This window comes from Pleurodeles waltl, chromosome 5 (assembly GCF_031143425.1).
Source record: "Pleurodeles waltl isolate 20211129_DDA chromosome 5, aPleWal1.hap1.20221129, whole genome shotgun sequence".
Lineage (NCBI taxonomy): Eukaryota > Metazoa > Chordata > Amphibia > Caudata > Salamandridae > Pleurodeles > Pleurodeles waltl.
In genome coordinates, this window is record NC_090444.1 from 273,855,261 (window position 1) to 273,880,640 (window position 25,380).

Consider the following 25,380-nt stretch of genomic DNA (forward strand, 5'->3'; position numbering starts at 1 on the left):
CCAGGGATTATCCCTTGAAACATCACAGCAATTGTTGTATTAACAATGTTATTTATGCCATCCGATGCCAATGTAATCTGTTGTACATAGGTCAAACAACTCAGGTGGCAAAAACAGGATCATCCAAGCATAAAAGCAGAATACGCTGCAAAGTGGAGACAGCACCATTGGCATCCCATCTGTTGATGCACAACCACTCAGAAAAGGACTTGGCTGGTGATTGTTCAGCTGGCCCTTCGACTTCGGGTGGTGATCTGAGTCAGCTTCTCCAACGTTGTGAATGATGGCCTGAACAAGTTGGATGAGTGGAACAATGCCACTTTCTGACTGTGATACTGACAATGAATGGTTTTGCCTGTCACCAAGGATGATTTTTTCTGTACTATGGCTCTTTACTGGCCTGGTCCTTTGTTCAATTGTTGGATCGGTGGTGTCATGTTTAGTGACAGGCTTCTCTGTTCTTGACTGTCTATCTACAGTCTGACATGGATATTTACGTTGATTGTCTGTACACTATTTCACTTGGTCATTTATTGTTTTTATTCAATTGGGTGTTATCATTATTTTGTTTCGTTTAGACTGAGTGTATAATCATTTTATCCTTTTTTTCTTCAATTATTATTTACTTCCTCCATTATTTTTTTCTCTAGAACATTTTTTGCTTCTACTCTTTTAGGATTATTCCCCTTATTGCTTTCGTGATGTGTTGGCTGTAATTCTGTACTTCTATATGTTTAATCTGTGTCCCCGCTAGATCTTTGTCGTAGAATTATGCTCCTGACCTCGTTCAAGCTTTTGTTCTGGCTCGCTCTGCTGATTTATTTACCAGGTGTCCTTGCTGATCCCCTAATGGAACTACTATGCCCCATATCCACATATGTGGTCTCGTTTTTATGCTCTAAATAGGCTGCTTCTGGCATTTCCTTCAGGAGGAGGGTGCCTTGTTTGATACTCAAAGTGCATATGGTTCAGTTTGAAAGTTGGTACATAGAACTGTCGCTCCTGGGTACTTTTAGCTTCTGGGAAGGTGCTAAGGAATTTTTTATGTACTGTTGGTGTTGATGCTCTCCCTTGCGCACCAAGTATTACGGGCCTGATTACAACTTTGGAGGAAGGTGTTAATCCGTCCCAAAAGTGACGGATATACCACCAGCCATATTACGAGTCCATTATATCCTATGGAACTCGTAATACGGCTGGTGGTATATCCGTCACATTTGGGACGGATTAACACCTCCTCCAAAGTTGTAATCAGGCCCTACGTGTCTTCTTTAGGAACTCCTAGTTATCTAGGATTCAGGGAGTCTGTTCGTGTATTATGCCCATCATTACCAGACTTACCATGTGGTTATTTATCTGTACACGCAGAGGATAACACTGGCCACCTTTTCCTTTATTGTAATGTCTCTTCAATCTGTGCTTGAGCAAACTTCCAGAATCACAGCTGGGAGTTTTTTGGACACCAAGCATTTGGGTAACCCTCTCATTTGTGTAGGTGCTCTGAGGTTACCCCTCACCAACTGAAAGTTAATATTGGATTCTTGGCACCTCTTCCAGACCCTTACTACCTGTAATGGCTGTTTATGCAATACAATATCTATTTCTGAGGCATACTCTCTCCCTGGGTGTCTAACCAGACATTGTTACATTTTTCTTGTTACAGCCTTAATAAATTCAGACCTGGTTGTTTTTAATTCTTGACCAATTGCACAACTAAGGGCGTTACTCCTGCAGCCCTGTACATCTGCTTTTTGATTGCCACTTTGAAAGACCTTGAGTAAATACAAATTTTAGCCTGTATGATGGTCGAGTACGGACCTGATTTTGGTTCAGTTTTGGTTTGTAGTAGGATATTTTGAGTTTATTACCCCACATGTGTTCTTAGTAGCCTGAATCGCTCTTGTGATGGGGCCTCTGCTTACTGAGGAGATTCATGGTGCTCTCCTTTTATTCAACAGGACATTTGTTTGTGGATCCCCTGTCCCAATTTAACTGGGTAATTGCTCCATCTTGCTGTAAATCAGTTGGCTTTGCTATTCAGTTCAGTGCCTTGTTGATTTATTTTTTTCTGGATAGATCTTTTCTTCTTTTTTTAAAGATCTTTTTGTCTCTAATTGATCATGTTTCTATGTCTCTCCTCCTTTGTTTTACAGCACAACTTTTTCTCTTCTCCTCGGACCCTTAAATAGAAAAGGGTTGAAAAGTCGACTACTACCACAGCTAACTGGGGCTATTATTGTCGAACTATTACATGTGAATAATATACCAGAGATTCTCTCATTTTTCGCATCTCATTAAATTGTTCTTTACAACAGTAACCCATTGGCTGTTTTGTATATATTTTGTCACCTCGCCGTTCATGAGCATTCTATTGACCAACATGTTATGGTCACTTGAATTATTCTCCCTTTGAGAAATGTGGTTGCTGTTGTCTAATTTTAATCATTAATATAACTGTGGATATGGGGTCTCCCTTTTTGAGTATTTGATTTTTTTTCTTTTTTTCAAATATGTTGATGAATGTTCCCTGTTGATGCATTGATGTAGATACTTTTATCAGTTAATGCACTGCAGATGTTTGTGTCTGTCATCAAAGAGCCATAGAATTGAATAATACTTTCAACATTTGAAAACAGTAACTTGTGTATGTTTAGTCCTAATATTTTCCATTTTGTGACAGAAAGCCCTGTTCTTGTCTAATTCATTATTTTACACTTGAATTAATTACATTATGCAATAGGGTGCTACAAAATGTTTACAAAATGTTAAAGATATTTAAAAACTCTATCATGATATATAGCCATGTAGTTGCCCTGTAATCCTGCTTACTGCAGCCACTACTACTCCTGGAAGTCATCCATACTTAGGCTAGTGGTCTTAGGTCCCTTTCAGCTTTGTAACTGACAAGTTCATTTAGTGTTTGGCTTACTGGGTTTTTGTTAATCAATTTATTATTCGTGAATTTGATGCAAAATGTTGGGTTACATAGATTCCGGTACTGCAGATTTGACGTGATTTTTGGAAAGTGTAGAGCATGTACATACACTTATTGTAATTAATGTTTGAGGTCAGTAGTTACTAATATAGTGTTTAAACTGATATTTTTGTATGCAATTTTAATGTTGAACACCTTTTTGTTCAATTTCCCGTATTTGCAACAATGCCTGCATTCACAAAGACGTCAGCATTCACAAATATCACATGACTATGTAACAAAGAGATTTCCTTGGACAAGACACTTTTCATTATTCTACAAAGGAAGTCCCCATCCAACATTCCTCTTTTTGACACTTACATTGGAGAGATTAGAAGCATCTTTCGAACTCTGTCTCATTTTCCAGTACTGGAAAGATATTTTCAGTTTTTTTGTTTTATTATCAAAAATAAAATGGCATCTGGCGGAAGTGAACAGCAGGAGCTATACCCTGAAGAGTACAATTCTTCTGATTAGGAACCCCCAGCAAAGCATCAATACAGTGCCCGGGATTTTCTTTTGCTATACCCTCTGGGGAGAAAAAAACAGTGGCCAAGCAGGTGAAGTGCTTGTTGTGCGAGAAAACTCTGTCCAGAGTATCATCTAAAAAATACTCAGGTGGGATTACAAGTATGTTGACCCACCTGAAGACATACCACAGCAAGTGCTTGGCTAGAGCGCAGAAGGAGCGATGTTCTGGAGAACCCTCTACTTTAATTGGAGCACCAATTACACCAGTAAAGCCATTTCCTACCGAAGTAGAAAAACACCTCCCAGAAAAGTCCTCAGAGCTGAGATGAACTGGGACATTTTGTTTGGACTGGAAAAAGTCCGCACAAAAAATTGGGGGGACAATTGGTTGCTGTAGTTTTAGTGGCAGCAAATAACCACAACCGTTAATTTATTTTAATTTTTTGCATACCTGACAATTGTTATCCCATTTTTAAGTTTCTTCAGTTAATATTTTTCCAGTTGCCATTTGATTTGTGAAAAAAACTAAAATACAAAATGTTAAAAAAATTACAAAAAATAATCTGGAAAATAAGAAAAAAAGGTTCTCCTTAGAGCCACCTTTCAAGTTTAAAAAAAGATAAACTTTGTGTGTATATGTCTGAGAAGGAGTGTGAGTGAGTGAGTTTGTGTAAATGTGAGTAAGTTGTTGCATGAGTGAGTAAGTGGATGTGTAATTGTCCACGTGAGAGGGTATAAAGGTGAGTGAATGGATGTGACAGTGCATGCATGTGTTCTTCAATGAATGTGTAAGTTTTTGTATGGGTGTGTCAGTGGGTCCATGAGAGATTGTATTGGTGAGTGGGTGTATGTGTGTGTGTATGAGTGAGTGTGTGAGTGAGTGGCTGTATCTGTGAGTGACTGGGTGGGTGAGTGGCTGTGTGAGTGAGTGTCTGGCTGTGTGACTGTATGAGTAAGTGACTGGCGTGTGAGTAGCTGTGTGAGTAAGATACTGGGGGTGTGAGTGAGTGCCTCTTAGAGTGATTGAGTGGCAGTGTTAGTGGCTTTATAAGTGTGTGACTGGGTGGGTGACTGGCTGTATGAGTGAGTGACTGGCATTGTGAGTGAGTGACTGGCTGTGTGAGTGGCTCTATGGGTGACTAACTGGGTGTGTGCGCAGCTGTATGAGTGAGTGACTAGGTGTGTGAGTTCCTGCATGGATGAGTGACTGGATGTGTGAGTGGCAGTATGAGTGAGTATGGGTGAGCGTCTGTATATGTGAGATTGACTGGGTTTGTGAGTGGCTGTATGAGTGAGTGACTAGGTGTGTGAGTGGTTGTATGGGTTAGTGAGTGGCTGTGTAAGTGGCTGTACGAGTAAGTGACTGGTTGTGTGACTCAGTGTATGAATGAGCTACTGGGGTGTGTGTGGCTGTATGAGTGAGATTCAGGTGTGTGGGTGGCTGCATAGGTAAGTGACTGGCTGTGTTAGTGGCTGTGTGAGGGAGTGACTGGGTGGGTGAGTGGCTGTATAAGTGAATGGGTGTGTGAGTGGTTTATGGGTGAGTGAATGAGTATAAGTGGCTGCATAAGTGATTGAATGGCTGTCTGACTGGTTCTATGAGTGAGTGACTGGTTATGTGAGTGGCTGTATGAGTGCAGGAACTGGGGGTGTGAGCAGCTGTATTAGTGAGATTTTGGGTGTTTGAGTGGCTGTATGGGTGACTGAGTGGCTGTATGGGTGGATGACTGGGTGGGTGAGTGGCTGTATGAGTGAGTAAATGGGTGTGTGATTGGCTATATGGGTGACTGACTTGGTGTGTGAATGGCTGTATGAGTGAGTGACAGTGTGCGAGTGGCTGTATGGATGAGTGAGTGGGCGTGTGAGTGGCTACATGAGTGAGTGACTGGGGGTGTGAGCAGCTGTATGAGTGAGATACTGGGTGTGTGTGTGCCTGTATGGGTGACAGTGGCTTTTAGGGGATGTATAACTGGATGGGTGAGTGGCTGAATAAGTGAGAGACTGGGGCATGAGTGGCTGTATGAGTGAGATCCTGGGGGTGTGAGTGAGTGTGATTGTATAAGTGTTCAAGTGGCTGTGTGAGTGACTGTATGAGAAAGTGACTGTCTGATTGGCTGTATGGGTGACTGAGTGACTGTGTGAATGTTTGCATGAGTAATTCAGTAGGCGTGTAAGTGGCTATATCACTGAGTGAGTGGGTGTGCGAGTGGCTGTGTGGGTAAGTGAGATGGCACATGAGTGTCTGTATGCATTAGTCATTGGGTGCATGAGAGGCTGTATTGGTGAGTGAATGTGTGTTTGAGTAGGTTTATGGTGAATAAATGACTGAGTCTGTGACTGTATGGGTGACTAAGCAACTGTGTCTCTACATGGGTGAGTGAGTATGTTTGCAAGTAGCTGTATGCGTGAGTGAGTGGATGTGTCAGTGTATGCATCAGTGGGTGCCTGGGTGTGTCAGTGTCTACATCAGTATGTGCCTGTGTGTGTTGGAATATGCACAAGAGTGTAAATAGATGTGTCAATGCATGCATCACTGTGTACCTGAGTGTGTCAGTATAGACTGAAGTGTGTTTCTGAATCTGTTAGTGTACACATCAGTGTGTGTCTGGCTGTGCTAGTGTATGGAACAGTGTGTACCACAGTATGTTGGTTTATGTATACCTGTGTTTCTGAATGTCTTTCTGTAATGAAGAGTATAACCCTTGTTCTGTCAGTGTATGCATCTTTCTATGCAAGGATTTATCCATGTCTGTATCAGTCTGTGAATGAGTGTGTGAGTGTCTGTATTTGCAAGTGACTGGTTGTGCTAGTGGTTGTAAATGGTGAATGTGAATGAGAGGGTGCATGAGTGAACATATGGGTGAGTGAATCAGTGTGTGAGTATCTATATTGGTGAGTAAGCAGACATGTGAGTGTCTGTAACAATGAGTAAGTGGCTTTGTGAGTGTCTTTATGGGTGAGTGAGTGACTGAGTCAGTGCCTGAATGTAATACTGAGTATGTATGATACTAGCTGTATATGTGACTAACTGGCTGTGTTGGTAGCTGCATAGGGAAGTAAGTTAGTGCAAATGTGACTGTTTACAGACGTGAGTGAATGTCCTTGCAGCTGTATGGGTGAGTAATTGTGTGTTTCAGTAGTTACATGGGAGAGTGACTCAGTGTGTTAATGACTGTATGCATGAGTGAGTGGTTGTATGAGTGGCTGAGTGGGTGAGTGAGTGCATGTGTTAGTACCTATATTAGTGAGTCAGTGAGAGTGTGAGTATCTGTATGGATAAATGAGTGGATGTAGTAGTAGATATACTCATAAGTGATTGAATATATTACTGACGATTTCTGTGACTGAGTGGGTGTGGGAATGGCTGAATGGATGAGTGACTGAGTGTATGTGTGGATCTATCAGTGCAGGTCTGAGTGGCTCTATGAAAATGTACCTTGGTGTATACCTTTACGTTGTTAATTTGTAGAACTACTAAAAAGAAGAAGATAAATATGTTAGTATTACTTTTTGCAAAATTCCATGATATATTTTTTGTTTCTGGAATACATAAATTCATACTATTATCCAAGCAGTAAACATTTATTATGCTGTAATAGTATTTTTCATTATAGTAAAGCATTTCCTTTTCCCTTTTCTTTTACTGTTCTCGGTGTTTGTACTTGTACACCATAATGAATGTACTGTATAAAGTTCCATCCTTAAACAGTGGGGAAAAACAATCATAAAGATTGTAAAAATAAAAATGCTGTTGTCAATACAGCACCTGCTGTTTTCCAAATTACATTTTTGTGCTTTTCTGGCATTTGCTAATAAAATATCATATGGTGGCAGTGAGGATCAGTTGCCACACCCTGTTGAACACAGTTCTTTGGAGGAGAAACTCCCAGCAAAGCGGCAATAAATTGCATGGGAGTTTTTTACCATCCCTCCCAGGCAAAAGAAAGTGATGGCAAAGCATGTGAAGTGCTCTTTGTGTGAGAAGACCATCTACAGGCGTACCACAAACAAATACTCCTGTGGGACTACAAGTATGTTGACACATCTGAAGAGATATAACTCCAACCACTGTTGAAAAAGAAAAAAGTACAAAAATATGTTAGTATTACATGTACAAGATTCCAAAAACAAAACAATGCACATTATGTATGCTGATAAAGTATATCACATTATAGTAAAACATTTCATTTCCCCTTTTTTGTTCTCAGCGTTTATACATGTACAACTTAAATGTTGTATTGTATCAAGAATCATCATTGAACAGTGGGGAAAAGACAATTGCATAGAATGCAGAAAAAAACAAAAGTGCACAGTATGTTATTACACATAAGTGATACTATGCATTGCACTCACTACAATTAGTTAATTAATAATTTTACCTACAATTACTAAGTTAATCTAAACAAATGTGCTAAAAATAATTATTTTATTATTATAACTGGTACAGTAGTACTAATAGAAATAAAGAACACTTGTATTTTGGAGGCTTTTCTCAAGACATCACCCCTGGTAGGCCGAATTATGTCCAAAAGACTGACCATCCACGTAGATGAAATCCCATATATTCAATTTTTTACACTTAGAACTTTAGTTGAAGAAACAAAAGGTCAGAATTTTGTAGTCTGAAAGACAGTTTTTGTTTCAGTTCAAGGTTGATATAAATGCATTGTCTCCATCCAGTTTCACTCCTTAATTAGACAGTGTAGTGTCCAGATGTTATATTAGTGAAAGATAAAAGGACATTTTAATTTTGGAGACGTTTTTTAGGACCTCACCCCTGGTATGCCGAATAATGTCTAAAACACAAACAATCCATGTAGAAGAAACACTGTATATTACTTTTTTCCAGAAATACTCCTTAGAACTTTGGTTGACGAGGCAAAAGGTAAGAATTTTGTAGTTTGAAAGGCAGCTTTTATTTTAATTTTTGGTTACTGTGTTTGCATTCTTTTCATCCAGTTTTACTCTTTAAATACACAGTGTAGTGTCCAGATGTGATATTAACTCCTTCATGAAAAGTAATATCTAAAGTAGTACATGTTCTTCCAGAAGTTGATATTTATCCAACTTTGAAGTTTCCAATTTTGGTTTCCAATTTAGATCCATCTGCTCTTCATCATTGTAACATAAACACAAGGTATTTTCCAGTTCTTTTTAGATGCAAGGTAGACATAACATCTGATCTACAATTTGGGCAGGTCATATTTTGGTTTGCATTTTTAATCAATCTGTCAAAAGCCACAGTTTTGGATCCCAATAATGTTAAGTATTGAAATCGCTCAGACTTTTTTTGAGTTGCGAATGTAAAAGAGCAACTTTTACAGTCATGATTCCATTTGAAACTCAGTCCAAACAACTTTTTAATATTTACTTATTCTTTTTCTAATACTCCAAGGATGATCATTATAAATTATTTTGCATCCTGTTGACTGTTGAGAATAAATACTACAGATCCACTACATGTATCTACAAGGGATGAATGCATGCCTAAAGCAGAATGTATTAGAGTCCTGTCACTGAGTAAACATTGGAAAAAATGATACAGTGCGGAACTCAATCTGTTATCTGGTTTTTGTTGAATTCCATTTACAAGATTTGGTAAACAAAAGAGTATATTGAGAACAGCATTTGCATAGCAGTTGACACCTGAACTGCTTTCCAACTGGTAACCTACAATATCTCCCGCATTTTCCAGTTTGTTTCTTCTTAACGCCTTTTAGCTTCTTCTTGATTTCCTTCTTTTCTTGAACATCAGTTGACTCTTTTATGAGCTTCCGCCTTGGACAGATTATCCATTTCTCTTAAATAGGATATTGACCTAAATGAGAAGAGTATAGACTTCTTAACCAATTTTACCCTCTTACACAACTAGCATTATCACTAACTTTCCTATAATCCAATTCAACCAAAAACAAACTGGACAGTGTTTTATTGCGATATAATGCTACATATGACATACCTTCCTTAAATACAGTACTTCCAATATTAATGAAAGCTGTGTCTACACCTAAACCTCGAGATTTATGGATAGTTACAGCATGGAGAGAGTGGGAACTGATGGTGCCGGACATATAAGTCCATTACAATCAAAAAGCGCACAACAGATCGGCCAACCTGCTTCACACCATCAATCTGATCAAATTTTATAGCTAAATATTCAACCTCATCCCTATTTGGAAAATTAAATAAATCAGGAACTTTACCCATAGCACCATTTACTAACCCATCTTCAACATTTAAATCATGCAGCAAAATTACTTGATAGTTACTCGACAGTTATTGTATACGTGTAAACACTTTTCTAACCCTGCAGTCCTAGATACACACTTCTCCAAAGAATTAGCTTGTAGTTTTTGAGTAAGCAGTATTGTTGTCCCCTGGAGTTCCATTTTATTAATGGATGTAATTTCCAAAATATCTTCTTTCTCCAGTTTCAGTAATTGTATAAATAAAGTTGGATCGCTCGTAGTGTAGGCATTAAACAAACTACAGATTTGTCTTCTTCAAAGAAAATGTACATCAGTTGTGCTGCTGTGCTGTCAGATGAAAGTTGTTTCTTGATACGTGGACTTCTAAAGCATATTTCCTCTCCTTTGTCAGAGCTCCTACTCCAATGCCCTTCAGAATATTTCCATATGCCACATCAGATGATTAACGCATATTCTTCACCAGTCCCTTGTATTTGAAGTGTAACCAAATGTTTACATTGCCAATACTTTCCAAACAATATTTGTGGAGGACATGCTTTCAGTCACAAACGTGTCAGTGGGTCCGTTACTACCAACATCTAAATCAGGCCCTATGTTTCCTGTGGTTAATTACATTTCCTTTGGTATGTTTCACCAAACAACCGTCTCGTCCACCTACTGCATATTTCCCTTCTTTCATTTTTCTGCTATATTCCTTCTTAATCCGTAGTGTTGGAGTACTTCATAAAGGCACATGTTTTCTAAATGTGGACTCCTTCTTTGACAGTATCTGTCCAACATATTTGATTTCACAATGTCTGCATTTTCTGACTTGAACTCTGCTAGATACTGATTTTCCAGGAAAGATCTAAACACTCCGTTTCACGTGCTTGCAAGGCCTAGACTTACTCAACCAATTCCCCTTGACTTTGAGAACAAACTAGCCAAGCTCAACCAATTCGAGCACTCAGAGGACCTATCTCTCTGTGGGAAAGCATTTTCAAGCAGAAGCTTTATGATTTCTTGGTAAGATTCTATCCTGCAGAAATTTCCTTCCACAACTGCTTCATCTCTGTCTTCTCAGATTTGGTAATATATTAAGTGATGTAATGAGCAACAGATATGGAGTTGTCTGCAACAAACTGTATGTCCATGTTTGCATTCCACATTTTCAGAATGAGTGGATTATACTCAATAATATATTTCAAGGCCTCTGTTCTTCTCAGGCTTTATGTGGTTATCAGTGATCTTCGTGTCAGTGCATGTCTGACTGCAGACAAAAGGCTGTTTACTCATCCTTGTGAAATGGCAGGACGAGCGAATCCAAAACGATATCTTGAGTAACAATTTCCTTTGCATCTGTATTTTCGATGACAGTACTTGCCAACCTTTTTGAGCTTGAACGTGCAGAACTTGTTGTCTCAGGCCTTTTTTCACCATCTTCTTTTGGTATGGCACATGTCACATGCTGTTCCATGAAAGAGAGGACAGACTCATCACTGTCTGTTCCATATTTTGCCGTATCTTTTATCCATAACAGCATGTTAATATGAGGAGCACCTCTTGCTTGGTAACCTTTATGCCAAAAGAAAACAGTTATTTGGCCAAGAGGATTGTTTGTTATGTTGTAGATGAAAGTCATCATGGCTTGAAATCTGTGGTTAACCCCTTCCCCGTCAGGGACGTAATGGTTACGTCCATGGCAGCGCCCGTGTGGCGCCATGGACGTAACCATTACGTCCTGGGACTGGCAGTCGGGGGAAGCGCTAGCGCTTCCCCCGAGGGCCGCCCCCCAACACCCCCAGGCCAGGGCTGAAAGGGGAATCCCTTCCCCTTTCACGCCCACCCCCCGCACCCCCCCCATGACGTCAGCACGCGATCGCGCGCTGATTTCATGGAAAGGGGGAAAGACGCGCTGGAAGCCATTTGCTTCCAGCGCTTCTAAGGGAGAAGGTGAGTTTTTCACCTTCGTGCGGGGTGGGGGTGCTCTGAGAGAGGCATCGAGGGAAAGGAAAGGGTTTTCCTTTCCCTCGATGTCTCTTTGAGCATTCCTGCTGCCCGATCGCGATGCGATCGGGCAGCAGGAATGCCCACTAGACACCAGGGATTTCAGTATGTGTGTGTGTGTGTGTTATATTAGTGTGGGGGAGCGACCCCTTGGGCAAGGGTCGCTCCCCTTTGGGGGCACATGTATTTTACGTCGTTTCTGCCCCCCCTGGGGGCAGATTGGCCCTATTTTTAGGCCGATCTGCCCCCAAGGGGGGCAGAAAGCCACTAGACACCAGGGATTTTATTGTTGATTTGTATTTTTTGTGTTGGGGGGCGGCCCCTTGGGCAAGGGTCGCTCCCCTTTGGGGGCACATGTATTTTACGTCGTTTCTGCCCCCCCTGGGGGCAGATTGGCCCTATTTTTAGGCCGATCTGCCCCCAAGGGGGGCAGAAAGCCACTAGACACCAGGGATTTTATTGTTGATTTGTATTTTTTGTGTTGGGGGGCGGCCCCTTGGGCAAGGGTCGCCCCCAGGGGCCCACATGTATTTTTGGGCAGTTCTGCCCCCCTTGGGGGCAGATATGCCTATTTTGTAGGCCTTTCTGTCCCCAAGGGGGGCAGAATCCCCATAGCGCCAGGGATACTATATGTGTGTGTGTGTGCTTTGTGTGGGGGTGTGGCCCCTTGGGCAAGGGTCGCCCCCCCCAAAGGGTGCAATGTAATCTGGGCGATTTCTGCCCCCTCCCCTTGGGGGTAGATTGGCCTATTTTTTTTTAGGCCCATCTTCCCCCAAGCAGAGAAGACTAGACACAAGGGAAAATGAAAAAATGGTTAGTGGCGGAGTGTTTGTCAACTGGCGAAGTATTTGCTTTTATGATAATAACAGTTTTTCTCCTTTTTGTTCTAGTTCAAAGCTTTTGCTGACTTTGCTGTGGCTTGTTGCAGTTTTGGCAGTAGTTGTCCTGCGGTTTGCGTAGTTGCATGTTTTAGGTAAGTAAATAAATTTACTCCAAGTGAGTATTGTTGCTATGCATGAATGACATGTTTGTAGGTGGTGTACTGAATGCAGGATTGTGTGTGAAATTGTCCTTAGAGTTATGCACAATGATTATTGTGTTGTCTTATGTCTAATTTGCTTTTTTTTTTCTCTTTTTAGTGGGATATCGTTGGTGATTGCTGTGGCTGTGCAGAGTAGTTGCTGGTGAGTCAAGCTTTTTCAGGCAAGTGAGCAGTATAGTTTTTGAGTTTATAATTCTTAGTGATAAACCTATACTTTGTTACTTATCTTACACAGTGCTGGTTGTTGGTGGTGTATTTGTCCAGTTAATTTTTGTAGGAAGGATCATGGCCAGCCGTAGGATGACCGCTCAGCAGGTTGTTAGTGTGCTTTTTGAATCATCTTCTGACCATGAATATGAGACTGACTCTGCATCTGAGGCAGAGGAGGAAGTGCAGGATTCTGGAAGTGAATTTTCTGTCAGAGATGAATCATCTGATGATGAAGCCACTCTCAGTGCTGATGAAGGGCCTGTTTTAGAGGAGGACAGTGATGTGCCAATGGTGCAGGAGCCAGCGGCTGAAAGGCTTCCCATTGGAAGACCTGACGCATGGGTTGCACCAAACATGGAGTAGCCACAGTTGCCTGCGTTTACTGGTTTTCCAGGGTGTCGAGTTAATACGGAAATCTTTTTGCCCGTCAACTTTTTTGAGTTGTTTATGGACGATATATTTTTGGAAGAGATTGTTGAGCAGACTAATTTGTATGCAGAGCAGTTTTTGAGGGACAACGCTGCCAGACTTAGGCCACACTCTAGAGCTAGCCAGTGGATTCCCACAAATCTGGAAGAGTTGAAAAAGTTCTTGGGTTTAACTTTTTTGAAGGGGCTGATAAGGAAGCCGTCGCTGTCTTCATATTGGTCTACTAGTCCCTTGATGGCAACTGCTATATTTCCTGCCATCATGAGTCGTAACCGGTATGAGCTTCTTCTTCGGATGTTGCATTTTGTAGATAATGCTTTAGCCTTGCCACGAGATCATCCTGATTCTGACCGTCTTTTTAAGATTAGACCTGTCCTTGATCATTTGGTAGATCGGTTTTCAGAGATCTATGTTCCAGGGAAAGAAATATCTGTAGATGAGTCTTTGGTCCTGTTCAAGGGTCGTTTGGTTTTTAGGCAGTACATTCCTAGCAAGAGGGCACGGTATGGAATTAAATTGTATATGCTGTCAGAAAGTAGTACAGGATATGTTTATAATTTCCGGGTCTACACTGGTAGGGATTCCAATATTGACCCCCCTGGTTGTCCTCCCACTTTTGGAGTTAATGAGAAAATTGTGTGGGAACTTGGTAGACGACTGTTTAACAAAGGTCACCATTTATATGTAGATAACTTCTACACTGGAGTTCGGTTGTTCAAGGAGTTGTTCAGAGTGGACACTGTTGCTTTTGGCACAATCCGCTCTAATCGGAAAGGCTATCCAAAAGAGCTTGTCTGTAAAAAACTTGAGAAGGGACAGTGCAGTGCCTTGCGGAATGATGAGCTGCTAGCTCTGAAATTTGTAGACAAGAGGGATGTATACATGCTAAGCACCATCCATGATGAGAGTACTTCACCTGTGGCTGTTTGGGGTCAGGTTGCCGAAGTGCGCAAACCTGTGTGCATCTTAGACTATAATAAGCACATGGGTGGTGTTGATAGAGTAGATCAGAGGTTAGAACCTTACACTGCTGCTCGTAAGTCTTATTTGTGGTATAAGAAATTAGCGCTTCACTTGTTCCACTTGGCAACTTTTAATGCTTTTGTTGTGTTTAAGGATAGTTCTCCAGAGTCAAGGATGACATTTGTGAAATTTCAGGAGTCTATCATAGCTAGCCTTGTTGTGCTGGAACAGGCAAGAGTTCCTAGAGAAGCAGTGGTGGAGGATGTGGCTAGATTGAAAGATCGTCACTTTGCTGAGCACATTCCTCCCACGGCCAAAAAAAACTTTCCTGCTAAGAGATGTAGAGTCTGTGCTCGAAGAGGTATCAGGAAGGAGACTAGGATGTACTGCCCTGATTGTCCTTCAAAGCCTGGGCTGTGTGTGGGTGGCTGTTTCAGGAGCTACCACACACAGAAGAATTATTGGGAAATTCCGTGAGCGTAAACTGGTGTTTTATATTTTTATATGTTCGGTTTCACGGTTGGCATTAGTCATGTATTCAGTTAGAGCTTTTGTGTTTGTAGTTTTGTACTAATTTATGATTAGTGGTTTCTTTGTTGTTTAAAAACAAAAAAAAGGGGATGGCATGTGTAGAGTGGCGCTTGGCTGGCGGCGTGGGTGTGGTGGCGCTTGGCTGGCGGCGCGGGTGGGGTGGCGCTTGGCTGGCGGCGTGGGTGGGGTGGCGCTTGGCTGGCGGCGTGGGTGGGGTGGTGCTTGGCTGGCGGCGTGTGTGGGTTGGCGCTTGGCTGGCGGTGTGTGTGGGGTGGCGCTGGGCTGGCGGTGTGTGTGGGGTGGCGCTTGGCTGGTGGTGTGGGTGGGGTGGCGCTTGGCTGGTGGTGTGGCGCTTGGCTGGCAGTGCCGGCCAAACGCCAGTCCACACACTCATCAGCTGGTGTGATTGCTGTATCAGGCATGTGGGCGTATGAAAGTGATGGGCCCTTGACTGGCGCTGTCTGTGGATGCGAGTCTTGTAATGTGCTGGGCCCGTGGCTGGCGGCGTGAATGGTCTGGTGCATGTCATGTATGAAAGGTGTGTGAATGGACTGTAAAGCGGTTGGTGCCTTGTCGTGGCTTTACAGCTCACGAGCTGTGAGTCATTGGTTCAGTTTTTTGGCCTTTCAGTTATTACCAGTGCATTTCACTTTTGTGAAATCTCTTGTTAATAAAATTTGATCTACTGAACCATCACTCACCCTCGTGCCAAATCCAACCAGTATGTGTGGTACAAATGACAAAACCTGCTCCGCTGTAATCAGGCGTCGCAGCACACTTGAGACACGCTAGGTGCCTCGGGTGGGACCCCGATGATGAAGCATGCCACCAACTTGGTTGGTGGGTGAGGGGTCTTCTTCACATAACCTAAGTGTGTTTCTTTTCACAATTTTAGTGTTTGGCACATCACGGACGTATGTGCACACATCAAAGTGATATATTCCAAAAATACCTGTGTTTGGGGGGGAGGGCCCACCTATGTTTTTGGTCCTGGGTGCGGCCGTCATGTAGGGAAACCTACAAAACCCAGAAACTTTTTAAAACTAGGCACCCCAAGGAGTCTAGGGAGGTGTGGCTTGTGTGGCTCCCCCAACATTTTTTTACCCAGACTCCTCTGTAAACCTCAAAATTTGCATAAAAAAGCATATTTTCCTGATTTTTCTTAGTAGGATCACCGCTCCAGCACAAAATTCCTACTCCCCAGTTTTCCCCTCAGTCTCCCAAGTAAAATGACACCTCACTCATGTGGGTCCCCAAAGCAGAGTCCGTCTAAAGATGTATAAAAGAATATGCCCTTATAAACTTGCTGTGCTATCCCTTCTATCCCTTCAGGTTTTGGGCCTTATTCTGTTGCAGGCACCTGGCCCACCCACACAAGTGAGGTATCATTTTTATCGGGAGACTTGGGGGAACGCTGGGTGGAAGGAAATTTGTGGCTCCTATCAGATTCCAGAACTTTCTGCCACAGAAATGTGAGGAACATGTGTTTTTTTAGCCAAATTTTGAGGTTTGCAAAGGATTCTGGGTAACAGAACATGGTCCGAGCCCCGCAAGTCACCCCTCCTTGGATTCCCCTAGGTCTCTAGTTTTCAGAAATGCACAGGTTTGGTAGGTTTCCCTAGGCGCCGGGTGAGCTACAGGCCAAAATCCACAGGTAGGCACTGTTTTCTCCCAAAATTTTGGATGTGTCCACGTTGCGCTTTGGGGTGTTTCCTGTCGCAGGCGCTAGGCCTACCCACGCAAGTGAGGTATCATTTTTATCAGGAGACTTGGGGGAACGCTGGGTGGAAGGAAATTTGTAGCTCCTCTCAGATTCCAGAACTTTCTGCCACAGAAATGTGAGGAACATGTGTTTTTTTAGCCAAATTTTGAGGTTTGCAAAGGATTCTGGGTAACAGAACCTGGTCCGAGCCCCGCAAGTCACCCCTCCTTGGATTCCCCTAGGTCTCTAGTTTTCAGAAATGCACAGGTTTGGTAGGTTTCCCTAGGTGCCGGCTGAGCTAGAGGCCAAAATCTACAGGTAGGCACTTCGCAAAAAACACCTCTGTGTTTTTCCAAAATTTAGGATGTGTCCACGTTGCGCTTTGGGGTGTTTCCTGTAGCCGGCGCTAGGCCTACCCACGCAAGTGAGGTATCATTTTTATCGGGAGACTTGGGGGAACGCTGGGTGGAAGGAAATTTGTAGCTCCTCTCAGATTCCAGAACTTTCTGCCACAGAAATGTGAGGAACATGTGTTTTTTTAGCCAAATTTTGAGGTTTGCAAAGGATTCTGGGTAACAGAACCTGGTCCGAGCCCCGCAAGTCACCCCTCCTTGGATTCCCCTAGGTCTCTAGTTTTCAGAAATGCACAGGTTTGGTAGGTTTCCCTAGGTGCTGGCTGAGCTAGAGGCCAAAATCTACAGGTAGGCACTTCGCAAAAAACACCTCTGTTTTTTCCCAAAATTTAGGATGTGTCCACGTTGCGCTTTGGGGTGTTTCCTGTCGCCGGCGCTAGGCCTACCCACGCAAGTGAGGTATCATTTTTATCGGGAGACGTGGGGGAACGCTGGGTGGAAGGAAATTTGTAGCTCCTCTCAGATTCCAGAACTTTCTGCCACAGAAATGTGAGGAACATGTGTTTTTTTAGCCAAATTTTGAGGTTTGCAAAGGATTCTGGGTAACAGAACCTGGTCCGAGCCCCGCAAGTCACCCCTCCTTGGATTCCCCTAGGTCTCTAGTTTTCAGAAATGCACAGGTTTGGTAGGTTTCCCTAGGTGCCGGCTGAGCTAGAGGCCAAAATCTACAGGTAGGCACTTCGCAAAAAACACCTCTGTTTTTTCCCAAAATTTAGGATGTGTCCACGTTGCGCTTTGGGGTGTTTCCTGTCGCCGGCGCTAGGCCTACCCACGCAAGTGAGGTATCATTTTTATCGGGAGACGTGGGGGAACGCTGGGTGGAAGGAAATTTGTAGCTCCTCTCAGATTCCAGAACTTTCTGCCACAGAAATGTGAGGAACATGTGTTTTTTTAGCCAAATTTTGAGGTTTGCAAAGGATTCTGGGTAACAGAACCTGGTCCGAGCCCCGCAAGTCACCCCTCCTTGAATTCCCCTAGGTCTCTAGTTTTCAGAAATGCACAGGTTTGGTAGGTTTCCCTAGGTGCCGGCTGAGCTAGAGGCCAAAATCTACAGGTAGGCACTTCGCAAAAAACACCTCTGTTTTTTCCCAAAATTTAGGATGTGTCCACGTTGCGCTTTGGGGTGCTTCCCGTCGCCGGCGCTAGGCCTACCCACGTAAGTGAGGTATCATTTTTATCGGGAGACTTGGGGGAACGCTGGGTGGAAGGAAATTTGTAGCTCCTCTCTCAGATTCCAGAACTTTCTGCCACAGAAATGTGAGGAACATGTGTTTTTTTAGCCAAATTTTGAGGTTTGCAAAGGATTCTGGGTAACAGAACCTGGTCCGAGCCCCGCAAGTCACCCCTCCTTGGATTCCCCTAGGTCTCTAGTTTTCAGAAATGCACAGGTTTGGTAGGTTTCCCTAGGTGCCGGCTGAGCTAGAGGCCAAAATCTACAGGTAGGCACTTCGCAAAAAACACCTCTGTTTTTTTCCAAAATTTAGGATGTGTCCACGTTGCGCTTTGGGGTGTTTCCTGTCGCCGGCGCTAGGCCTACCCACGCAAGTGAGGTATCATTTTTATCGGGAGACTTTGGGGAACGCTGGGTGGAAGGAAATTTGTAGCTCCTCTCAGATTCCAGAACTTTCTGCCACAGAAATATGAGGAACATGTGTTTTTTTAGCCAAATTTTGAGGTTTGCAAAGGATTCTGGGTAACAGAACCTGGTCCGAGCCCCGCAAGTCACCCCTCCTTGGATTCCCCTAGGTCTCTAGTTTTCAGAAATGCACAGGTTTGATAGGTTTCCCTAGGTGCCGGCTGAGCTAGAGGCCAAAATCTACAGGTAGGCACTTCGCAAAAAACACCTCTGTTTTTTCCCAAAATTTAGGATGTGTCCACGTTGCGCTTTGGGGTGTTTCCTGTCGCCGGCGCTAGGCCTACCCACGCAAGTGAGGTATCATTTTTATCGGGACACGTGGGGGAACGCTGGGTGGAAGGAAATTTGTAGCTTCTCTCAGATTCCAGAACTTTCTGCCACAGAAATGTGAGGAACATGTGTTTTTTTAGCCAAATTTTGAGGTTTGCAAAGGATTCTGGGTAACAGAACCTGGTCCGAGCCCCGCAAGTCACCCCTCCTTGGATTCCCCTAGGTCTCTAGTTTTCAGAAATGCACAGGTTTGGTAGGTTTCCCTAGGTGCCGGCTGAGCTAGAGGCCAAAATCTACAGGTAGGCACTTCGCAAAAAACACCTCTGTTTTTTCCCAAAATTTAGGATGTGTCCACGTTGCGCTTTGGGGTGTTTCCTGTCGCCGGCGCTAGGCCTACCCACGCAAGTGAGGTATAATTTTTATCGGGAGACTTGGGGGAACGCTGGGTGGAAGGAAATTTGTAGCTCCTCTCAGATTCCAGAACTTTCTGCCACAGAAATGTGAGGAACATGTGTTTTTTTAGCCAAATTTTGAGGTTTGCAAAGGATTCTGGGTAACAGAACCTGGTCCGAGCCCCGCAAGTTACCCCTCTTTGGATTTCCCTAGGTCTCTAGTTTTCAGAAATGCACAGGTTTGGTAGGTTTCCCTAGGTGCCGGCTGAGCTAGAGGCCAAAATCTACAGGTAGGCACTTCGCAAAAAACACCTCTGTTTTTTCCCAAAATTTAGGATGTGTCCACGTTGCGCTTTGGGGTGTTTCCTGTCGCCGGCGCTAGGCCTACCCACGCAAGTGAGGTATCATTTTTATCGGGAGACGTGGGGGAACGCTGGATGGAAGGAAATTTGTAGCTCCTCTCAGATTCCAGAACTTTCTGCCACAGAAATGTGAGGAACATGTGTTTTTTTAGCCAAATTTTGAGGTTTGCAAAGGATTATGGGTAACAGAACCTGGTCCGAGCCCCGCAAGTCACCCCTCCTTGGATTCCCCTAGGTCTCTAGTTTTCAGAAATGCACAGGTTTGATAGGTTTCCCTAGGTGCCGGCTGAGCTAGAGGCCAAAATCTACAGGTAGGCACTTCGCAAAAAACACCTCTGTTTTTTCCCAAAATTTAGGATGTGTCCACGTTGCGCTTTGGGGTGTTTCCTGTCGCCGGCGCTAGGCCTACCCACGCAAGTGAGGTATCGTTTTTATCGGGACACGTGGGGGAACGCTGGGTGGAAGGAAATTTGTAGCTCCTCTCAGATTCCAGAACTTTCTGCCACAAGAATGTGAGGAACATGTGTTTTTTTAGCCAAATTTTGAGGTTTGCAAAGGATTCTGGGTAACAGAACCTGGTCCGAGCCCCGCAAGTCACCCCTCCTTGGATTCCCCTAGGTCTCTAGTTTTCAGAAATGCACAGGTTTGGTAGGTTTCCCTAGGTGCCGGCTGAGCTAGAGGCCAAAATCTACAGGTAGGCACTTCGCAAAAAACACCTCTGTTTTTTCCCAAAATTTAGGATGTGTCCACGTTGCGCTTTGGGGTGTTTCCCGTCGCCGGCGCTAGGCCTACCCACGTAAGTGAGGTATCATTTTTATTGGGAGACTTGGGGGAACGCTGGGTGGAAGGAAATTTGTAGCTCCTCTCTCAGATTCCAGAACTTTCTGCCACAGAAATGTGAGGAACATGTGTTTTTTTAGCCAAATTTTGAGGTTTGCAAAGGATTCTGGGTAACAGAACCTGGTCCGAGCCCCGCAAGTCACCCCTCCTTGGATTCCCCTAGGTCTCTAGTTTTCAGAAATGCACAGGTTTGGTAGGTTTCCCTAGGTGCCGGCTGAGCTAGAGGCCAAAATCTACAGGTAGGCACTTCGCAAAAAACACCTCTGTTTTTTCCCAAAATTTAGGATGTGTCCACGTTGCGCTTTGGGGTGTTTCCTGTCGCCGGCGCTAGGCCTACCCACGCAAGTGAGGTATCGTTTTTATCGGGACACGTGGGGGAACGCTGGGTGGAAGGAAATTTGTAGCTCCTCTCAGATTCCAGAACTTTCTGCCACAAGAATGTGAGGAACATGTGTTTTTTTAGCCAAATTTTGAGGTTTGCAAAGGATTCTGGGTAACAGAACCTGGTCCGAGCCCCGCAAGTCACCCCTCCTTGGATTCCCCTAGGTCTCTAGTTTTCAGAAATGCACAGGTTTGGTAGGTTTCCCTAGGTGCCGGCTGAGCTAGAGGCCAAAATCTACAGGTAGGCACTTCGCAAAAAACACCTCTGTTTTTTTCCCAAAATTTAGGATGTGTCCACGTTGCGCTTTGGGGTGTTTCCCGTCGCCGGCGCTAGGCCTACCCACGTAAGTGAGGTATCATTTTTATCGGGAGACTTGGGGGAACGCTGGGTGGAAGGAAATTTGTAGCTCCTCTCTCAGATTCCAGAACTTTCTGCCACAGAAATGTGAGGAACATGTGTTTTTTTAGCCAAATTTTGAGGTTTGCAAAGGATTCTGGGTAACAGAACCTGGTCCGAGCCCCGCAAGTCACCCCTCCTTGGATTCCCCTACGTCTCTAGTTTTCAGAAATGCACAGGTTTGGTAGGTTTCCCTAGGTGCCGGCTGAGCTAGAGGCCAAAATCTACAGGTAGGCACTTCGCAAAAAACACCTCTGTTTTTTTCCAAAATTTAGGATGTGTCCACGTTGCGCTTTGGGGTGTTTCCTGTCGCCGGCGCTAGGCCTACCCACGCAAGTGAGGTATCATTTTTATCGGGAGACTTTGGGGAACGCTGGGTGGAAGGAAATTTGTAGCTCCTCTCAGATTCCAGAACTTTCTGCCACAGAAATGTGAGGAACATGTGTTTTTTTAGCCAAATTTTGAGGTTTGCAAAGGATTCTGGGTAACAGAACCTGGTCCGAGCCCCGCAAGTCACCCCTCCTTGGATTCCCCTAGGTCTCTAGTTTTCAGAAATGCACAGGTTTGATAGGTTTCCCTAGGTGCCGGCTGAGCTAGAGGCCAAAATCTACAGGTAGGCACTTCGCAAAAAACACCTCTGTTTTTTCCCAAAATTTAGGATGTGTCCACGTTGCGCTTTGGGGTGTTTCCTGTCGCCGGCGCTAGGCCTACCCACGCAAGTGAGGTATCATTTTTATCGGGACACGTGGGGGAACGCTGGGTGGAAGGAAATTTGTAGCTTCTCTCAGATTCCAGAACTTTCTGCCACAGAAATGTGAGGAACATGTGTTTTTTTAGCCAAATTTTGAGGTTTGCAAAGGATTCTGGGTAACAGAACCTGGTCCGAGCCCCGCAAGTCACCCCTCCTTGGATTCCCCTAGGTCTCTAGTTTTCAGAAATGCACAGGTTTGGTAGGTTTCCCTAGGTGCCGGCTGAGCTAGAGGCCAAAATCTACAGGTAGGCACTTCGCAAAAAACACCTCTGTTTTTTCCCCAAAATTTAGGATGTGTCCACGTTGCGCTTTGGGGTGTTTCCTGTCGCCGGCGCTAGGCCTACCCACGCAAGTGAGGTATAATTTTTATCGGGAGACTTGGGGGAGCGCTGGGTGGAAGGAAATTTGTAGCTCCTCTCAGATTCCAGAACTTTCTGCCACAGAAATGTGAGGAACATGTGTTTTTTTAGCCAAATTTTGAGGTTTGCAAAGGATTCTGGGTAACAGAACCTGGTCCGAGCCCCGCAAGTTACCCCTCCTTGGATTTCCCTAGGTCTCTAGTTTTCAGAAATGCACAGGTTTGGTAGGTTTCCCTAGGTGCCGGCTGAGCTAGAGGCCAAAATCTACAGGTAGGCACTTCGCAAAAAACACCTCTGTTTTTTTCCAAAATTTAGGATGTGTCCACGTTGCGCTTTGGGGTGTTTCCTGTCTCCGGCGCTAGGCCTACCCACGCAAGTGAGGTATCATTTTTATCGGGAGACGTGGGGGAACGCTGGGTGGAAGGAAATTTGTAGCTCCTCTCAGATTCCAGAACTTTCTGCCACAGAAATGTGAGGAACATGTGTTTTTTTAGCCAAATTTTGAGGTTTGCAAAGGATTCTGGGTAACAGAACCTGGTCCGAGCCCCGCAAGTCACCCCTCCTTGGATTCCCCTAGGTCTCTAGTTTTCAGAAATGCACAGGTTTGGTAGGTTTCCCTAGGTGCCGGCTGAGCTAGAGGCCAAAATCTACAGGTAGGCACTTCGCAAAAAACACCTCTGTTTTTTCCCAAAATTTAGGATGTGTCCACGTTGCGCTTTGGGGTGTTTCCTGTCGCCGGCGCTAGGCCTACCCACGCAAGTGAGGTATCATTTTTATCGGGAGACGTGGGGGAACGCTGGATGGAAGGAAATTTGTAGCTCCTCTCAGATTCCAGAACTTTCTGCCACAGAAATGTGAGGAACATGTGTTTTTTTAGCCAAATTTTGAGGTTTGCAAAGGATTCTGGGTAACAGAACCTGGTCCGAGCCCCGCATGTCACCCCTCCTTGGATTCCCCTAGGTCTCTAGTTTTCAGAAATGCACATGTTTGGTAGGTTACCCTAGGTGCCGGCTGAGCTAGAGGCCAAAATCTACAGGTAGGCACTTCGCAAAAAACACCTCTGTTTATTCCCAAAATTTAGGATGTGTCCACGTTGCGCTTTCGGGTGTTTCCTGTCGCCGGCGCTAGGCCTACCCACGCAAGTGAGGTATCATTTTTATCGGGAGACTTGGGGGAACGCTGGGTGGAAGGAAATTTGTAGCTCCTCTCAGATTCCAGAACTTTCTGCCACAGAAATGTGAGGAACATGTGTTTTTTTAGCCAAATTTTGAGGTTTGCAAAGGATTATGGGTAACAGAACCTGGTCCGAGCCCTGCAAGTCACCCCTCCTTGGATTCCCCTAGGTCTCTAGTTTTCAGAAATGCACAGGTTTGATAGGTTTCCCTAGGTGCCGGCTGAGCTAGAGGCCAAAATCTACAGGTAGGCACTTCGCAAAAAACACCTCTGTTTTTTCCCAAAATTTAGGATGTGTCCACGTTGCGCTTTGGGGTGTTTCCTGTCGCCGGCGCTAGGCCTACCCACGCAAGTGAGGTATCGTTTTTATCGGGACACGTGGGGGAACGCTGGGTGGAAGGAAATTTGTAGCTCCTCTCAGATTCCAGAACTTTCTGCCACAAGAATGTGAGGAACATGTGTTTTTTTAGCCAAATTTTGAGGTTTGCAAAGGATTCTGGGTAACAGAACCTGGTCCGAGCCCCGCAAGTCACCCCTCCTTGGATTCCCCTAGGTCTCTAGTTTTCAGAAATGCACAGGTTTGGTAGGTTTCCCTAGGTGCCGGCTGAGCTAGAGGCCAAAATCTACAGGTAGGCACTTCGCAAAAAACACCTCTGTTTTTTCACAAAATTTAGGATGTGTCCACGTTGCGCTTTGGGGTGTTTCCTGTCGCCGGCGCTAGGCCTACCCACGCAAGTGAGGTATCATTTTTATCGGGAGACTTGGGGGAACGCTGGGTGGAAGGAAATTTGTAGCTCCTCTCAGATTCCAGAACATTCTGCCACAGAAATGTGAGGAACATGTGTTTTTTTAGCCAAATTTTGAGGTTTGCAAAGGATTCTGGGTAACAGAACCTGGTCCGAGCCCCCCAAGTCACCCCTCCTTGGATTCCCCTAGGTCTCTAGTTTTCAGATATGCACAGGTTTGGTAGGTTTCCCTAGGTGCCGGCTGAGCTAGAGGCCAAAATCTACAGGTAGGCACTTCGCAAAAAACACCTCTGTTTTTTTCCAAAATTTAGGATGTGTCCACGTTGCGCTTTGGGGTGTTTCCTGTCGCCGGCGCTAGGCCTACCCACGCAAGTGAGGTATCATTTTTATCGGGAGACGTGGGGGAACGCTGGGTGGAAGGAAATTTGTAGCTCCTCTCAGATTCCAGAACTTTCTGCCACAGAAATGTGAGGAACATGTGTTTTTTTTAGCCAAATTTTGAGGTTTGCAAAGGATTCTGGGTAACAGAACCTGGTCCGAGCCCCGCAAGTCACCCCTCCTTGGATTCCCCTTGGTCTCTAGTTTTCAGAAATGCACAGGTTTGATAGGTTTCCCTAGGTGCCGGCTGAGCTAGAGGCCAAAATCTACAGGTAGGCACTTCGCAAAAAACACCTCTGTTTTTTTCCAAAATTTAGGATGTGTCCACGTTGCGCTTTGGGGTGTTTCCTGTCGCCGGCGCTAGGCCTACCCACGCAAGTGAGGTATCATTTTTATCGGGACACGTGGGGGAACGCTGGGTGGAAGGAAATTTGTAGCTCCTCTCAGATTCCAGAACTTTCTGCCACAGAAATGTGAGGAACACGTGTTTTTTTAGCCAAATTTTGAGGTTTGCAAAGGATTCTGGGTAACAGAACCTGGTCCGAGCCCCGCAAGTCACCCCTCCTTGGATTCCCCTAGGTCTCTAGTTTTCAGAAATGCACAGGTTTGGTAGGTTTCCCTAGGTGCCGGCTGAGCTAGAGGCCAAAATCTACAGGTAGGCACTTCGCAAAAAACACCTCTGTTTTTTCCCAAAATTTAGGATGTGTCCACGTTGCGCTTTGGGGTGTTTCCTGTCGCCGGCGCTAGGCCTACCCACGCAAGTGA